General features: G+C 44.0%; 1 protein-coding gene across 5 annotated transcripts in view; it reads right to left on the minus strand.

Annotated features, from left to right (window-relative positions):
* The window catches only part of CCDC83 (coiled-coil domain containing 83), a 47,564-nt gene extending 45,442 nt beyond the window's left edge, over positions 1-2,122 (minus strand). For 2 of the 5 annotated variants that reach the window (XM_073215933.1, XM_073215934.1), the window contains exon 1: positions 1,713-2,060. The gene's annotated coding sequence lies outside the window, so the exon portion shown is untranslated. The other 3 variants (XM_073215930.1, XM_073215931.1, XM_073215932.1) reach the window with 3 other exon arrangements.
* Between the last annotated feature and the right edge of the window lie 3,878 nt (positions 2,123-6,000).

Consider the following 6,000-nt stretch of genomic DNA (forward strand, 5'->3'; position numbering starts at 1 on the left):
TTCCAAAAGCCTTGGTTAAAGAGCAGTCTAACTTAAAAGACATGTATCTTACTATAGTATTCATTGCACTATATGTTTAAAAACAGTCATGGCACTCATCTTCAACAAAATATAACTAGTGAATATTAGTTAGTGAATAACAACTAACTACTTCAACAAACCCTCACCTTTGGGAATTCAAAAATGGATATTGGCACTTAGGCCAACATCTCCCGTGGATACAAACCAGATACTCAATAAACGTCTGATGTGAATGACTGCCTTATAAGTAATGCGTGCTCCCTTCTTTAACAGTGGCCCTATTTCATAATGTTGTATATAACCTGCATTTGGTAAGTAACATTTTTAAATTCAAATTCTCACTTATGCCAGAAGACATTTTAATAAAATTTTTGTTTTAGAGATGCTTTCCAGCATGTTTTTTTTTTAAAAAAAACAACTGAATTTAAAGACTTTCAGTAGTGCTATACTAAAAGTTAGCTTAAAAAAATTTCAGACTTCTTTTTGTATAGATGATGTATATATAGGCCACAATAGCTTTAAAATGTAAAATACAGCCAGTTGGGAGATACGGTAAACAACCATATACAAATCAAGTTATTTAAAAATATCTGGATGAAGGACATTTTTAACTTTCACTCGCATGATGGATGATGTGCATTATATTACCATATATTCTCTTTACCAATACAAATCCTTTGGTCAGTGGCATATTTTTGAATTGTAGCTCGCAAATTTTACTGGATTCTTCACTTACAATTTGGTCTATCTTCTGATCCAGAACTGCTAATAATAGTTCGAAATGCGGCATATTATACTAACTTCTCTAACAACCAAAACTTCATTTTTTCCCAACTCTTGCTGTCCTTCAGTTTTAGAAATATCAAAAAAAAAAGAAAACAATCATGAAAACAATAGTGTGAGGTAATAGAAATACATGAAGTATACTTTCATACTCTCATGATGAGAACAAAAAGGCTTGTATCTGCAAAGAGCAGTGGTGAATATAAAGAGGATCTCCTGGGCAGGGTCTTGTGGGTGGAGAGACGGATAACCATGAGCAATTATCACACACTGATAAATACTTAGCACTATTATTTTCCTTCTCTGCCTTCACAGAAATCTTTTTTTTTTTTTTCCCTTAAATGGTACATTTCCCACCTCTCAACCACTTCCTCAACTCTCTCCGCCCAGCAAAGACTTAATTGTCCGGGAAGAAGGGGAGTGAGGAAACAAGACACCATACAAATCCAACAAATTAGTAAAAGAAAGAAACCCAGCGTTCTGTTCAGAAGGATGTTGTAGCAAGAAGGGAGAGGAGATGAGACCTCAGGACTGGAAGGGTGCGGGTGAAAGAACACTTATGAGGGGCTCTGTGCTGGCACCGAGAAGGATGCGGGGCTGGGTGAGGTCCGCACTCGAAAGGCGTTCCCCAGATTGGGGGATCCCGTGAGCCGGGCACTAAGCGGCAGAGGCTTGAGGCCCGTCCTAGCTCCTCCACTGCTGCGTTTATAACCGTGGACCAATCTCTACACGTCTCCGACACTCGATTTCTCTTCCATCTTTCCTACTCTGTCGGGGTTATTCATGAGGCTCCACTGCTTCGGGAAAACTGTCCAGAGATAAAGCCCCATACAAATGGAAAGCATTATTCGTTTACTGAGCACCTACTGTGTGCTAGTGACAGCGAGGGCAGCGGGAAGTTTACAAACCTGAACCAAATTCAGATCCTGCCCTCCAGGAGCGCAAGATCTAGAAGGGCAAGCAAGCAATGTGTCCAGGGGCTCTACGGCAAGGCAGAAAGGCAGACAGGTTAATATTCCGACACCACCCACAGGGCTTCCTCCCCGTGTCTCCTGTGCGAGGGGAAGGGGCGGCCTCCGCAGCCCCGCCCAGCGGCTCCCAACGGTCCGGGAACGGCGCCGGGGGCGGGGGATCCTCCGCAGGGAGACCCCGGGCCCGTCCGGGGACAGAGCGCGCGCTAGGGCCGGTGGGGGTGGGCCGGAGATGCGGGCGAAGTCCTGTGGGGATCGGAAGGAGTCAGGGGTTGGACGAGGGGGCCCGCCAGGGTGCGCACCTCCGCGGCGCTGCCAGGTGCGGGCACACAGCTGCGCGCCCGCAGGACGCACTCAGGGGGGTTAGGCCCCGCCCCTCACCGCTGCCCCGCCCTCCGTTTCCACGGCGACCGGAGCGCGGGGCCTACCCCTCCCGCCCACAAACCTCTCCGCGAGCGGCGGGCCGGGCGCGCCACCTGGCGGCCGCGCGTCGGGGACGAGCCCTGTCTCCGCGGGACCCGCTCGCTCAGCCTACGGCCCCCAGCGCGCGTGCCCCCTGCCTCCGGGAGGTGGTGAGTTGTGTAGTGACGCGGCGTTGGCTTCCGTGCTGTGACCGCGAGCCGGTCACTTTGGCCTCAGTCCATTTCTTCTGCTGTAAAATGCGACCTGAGGACCGGTCGCTAATTTTCAAACTGGCCGGATGGGGGAAAGGGTGTGTGCGGGATGGGGGTCCCGCCCTCCTGGGCCTCACTCTGCCCCTTCCACCGCGGACTTGCTTCCTGCTTTTCTAATGCTGGCTCTCGTTTTGTGCAAGAGTACTTTTGGGTTTAGCTCCAAACTGAATTGCAAACCCCTGCAATATATGCTTATATGGTAACTTACAGCTCTAAAAGGCCTCGACGCAGCTTACCTTCTCGCTTTCCTTTTTTGCACCTAAACCTCAAGAAAACCCATATGGATTCCGTCTTTCTGCCTTGCCGCTGCTTTTTGCGGCTCTCTCCTATTTCGAAGGGAAAAAGATTACACACCTGCAACCTTTAGTCTCCTTATTCCTGTCTTGCAGTCTTGTTCATTCTCGGCCCCAGAACAATTTCTTGCATCCTGGGAGCACCTGTCTCCATTAGTTACATCCAAACTCAGCAAATGGTTTTTATTTTTTTGTCTTGGGAAGACGAAGTGAGTTGCTTTCTTGGGCCTCCGCTCTCTTCAGAAGTCATCTGTTTGGCATTCTTGAATTTGGTTTTTAAAAAATAAAGAGCATCATATGTTTTGTGATTACTGCTGTGTCGTATTGATAACATTAAGAACTTCTTAAAGGAAGGGAACTGAAGTAGTCCGTAAAAATACTAGTTAACGTTTGGGTAAAAGAGTTTTTCTCACAGTAAAAAGTCACCCCATAATTAGCCAGGTTGAGGTAAATTTTTGTGTTCTATCTCATTTGAACCTCCCTTTATTCTATCGGTGTTGTGTATTTGTTAAATGTCAATAATTTGCTGTGATCTACACGTTTGATAAAGATTTTTTAGTTACTTGGTCTTCCCTAGAATAACAGTGGAATTATGGGGTAAAATTATTAAACAGAGGGCAGATGCAGGAGGGAAAAAAAGCTACCACCAAAAGTTTTTAAAGCAAGGGGATTTTTTTGTTAAATGGAAAACAGCTTTGTGGTTCTTCAGCACCTTGAATTCATTCCCAAATCATTTTTTATAAATCTTAGGCCTGCTTCTTTTACGAGAGCCTGGGCCCAGGGTCAAAAATGTCCTTTTACCCTAACATTTATCTCCGCTGCAGTTTTTCTTAGGGTGTTTGCCAGCTGGTAATCAGTGAAGCCAGATAAAAACCATTTGCCGAATTTCCTTATTTGACCTTGATTTTCTGTTAGCCTTGCCATATTGAATGATGCAGAAATAGAGGTAAGAGAGTTTTTGTGGCAGAAAAAGCCAAATATGTTGGTTGATTTTGGCAAAACCACCAAGAACGCGTTTGGTATGCACAACTGCTAAACATTTTATACTTTTTTTATTTTTCATCAAGTCTCATTGAGGATCACTACCTCTGCAAATAGACCAGAAGGCAATCAACTAAATGTATTAATATTAAATATCACAATAATTTTAGAGACCTGAGCTAGTGATTAATCTTTGACTGTGCAAACCAGTTCAAACTTCTAGTGAATCAGAAATCTTACAACAGTTACTTTTGAGAAATAGAAAAGCCCCATTATAACTTCTTAAACAAAAACTACATCCCTAACAAATTCAAAATAATTAAATTCTGTTTCACACACACCAAAAAAAAGTCATGAAACAAAATATTCTCTTGAGAGGACAAGTTTATGTATCACTTTTAAGCTGGCCTGGTGAGAAACTTTAGAGGGGATTATGTTCTGACCCAGTGTCCATTGGCATGTTCCAATATTATAAAATGGGATTATTTCCCACTTTATTTATAAGGGTTGCAGTTTTTTCCTTTAGGCTAGAAGCATAGCTGTGCAGTGCACCCTGTTTTCTTCATCTCTTCAAACCAAGTTGAACTTGAATGACCAGAATGCTGGCAGAAAGAGATAACGTCTCTTTTTTTCCCACTTACCTCCTAATTTTTGAAATTACGTTCATGATCTCTTTGTTGTCTCTGAAGGAGAGGGGCCCAGATGGTAATCTGGAGCCAGAGTGTCATGTCCCAGGAGCCTGAGACACATGTGATATGCACTGTGCCTGAGGACTTCAGTGCGTGATGTCATCAGAGCAGTTCAGCCACAGTGAATTGCTACATGCTTCAGCAGTTTTAAAATATGACCACATAGGATAAACATGCAAATCAGTAGAACATGACAGAAAACTCCAGAAATAGATATAAATACAAATTTACACATATAAATATATAAATGAGGAAAGGATAGTTTTCCCCACAGGTGTGCTACTGTAACTATGGCATACCTGTTTGGGGAAAAAGGAGCCTTGAGCTGATGTGGGTAAAATTGCCATATTTCCAGAATCTCTCGCCTGGCCTTAGTGCATCTCCTTATCAATAGGTGTTTCCAAGAGCTGAAGAGAAGTAGCCCATCTCTATATCAATAGGTACTAAAAGGAGAAGCAAGGGCATATCTGGACCAGAGTGGTTGGCTGGGGTCCCTTTTTGCAGCCGGGTTGCGAGAGACACGGCCGAGCAGAAGTGGACCACTGTGTGTAAGCCATTAATGGGTTTCTCCCACTTTATTTCTCCATCTGACTGATTTTGGTTTCAAGGTATTTTGCCCCGGGCTGGGAACATATATTTCCCCCCAGAGTTACACCTGACCATACACCATACAAAAAATTAACTAAAAATGAATTCTAGATCTGAACTTAAGAGCTAAAACTATAAAACTTCTAGAGTAAAACATAGGAGAAACCTGAGTGACTTTGTAAAATAATAATAGGGTTCCAGAGGGAGGAGAGGAGGGAAACGGGAGGCCAGAGAAGCATGCAGGGGCAGGGTGTGATGGGCTCTCTAGACCGGGCTCTCTTACGGTGACAAAATTTCGCTCTGGCTGCAGTGTGGAGGATGGTGGGAGAAGTCAAGATGGGCACAGGTTCCAGGATGAACTTCTGACCACAGTTCCAGTATTCTGCCTAAGGGCCTCTCACTTAGGCCTAGTTTCTGGTCCAAGAAAGGTATCTCAGGCTCTGCCTTTTGCAAAACTGCAGGGACTGGCGAGAAGAATGACCTCATCCCCTGGCTGAAGTTACCAGCTTGCCCGATCTCTGGAGCCTTCTGTGACTCGGGTGCTATGCCCCCCCCCCACCCCCACACACTATGTAACTCGTCCTCCCACAAACTTATTAAAAGAATTAGATCATATGAAAAACAACACCTTACACCTGGAGAATGATTCTATGGATGTTGACTTCATCTTTTAAGAACTATTTATATAATTGTTTTCCAGTTTTGGTTTTTTTTTACTGTAGGAGAATACAACATGAGATCTACTCTCTTCACAATCTCTTATCAAAACTGCAAGTGTACATTTCAATATTGTTAATTTAGACACTATATTTAACACCAAATCTCTAAAATTTATGCATTTGGCGTCACTGAAACTTTACACGCATTGAACAGCAACTCCTAATTTCCCGCTTCTCGCCCCTGGCAACCACCATTCTACTCTCTGCTTCGATGAGTTTGACTATTTTAGATACTTCGTGTAAGTGGAGTCATTCAGTGTCTGTCCTTCCGTGTCCTTATT

This window comes from Manis javanica, chromosome 11 (assembly GCF_040802235.1).
Source record: "Manis javanica isolate MJ-LG chromosome 11, MJ_LKY, whole genome shotgun sequence".
Taxonomy (NCBI): Eukaryota; Metazoa; Chordata; class Mammalia; order Pholidota; family Manidae; genus Manis; species Manis javanica.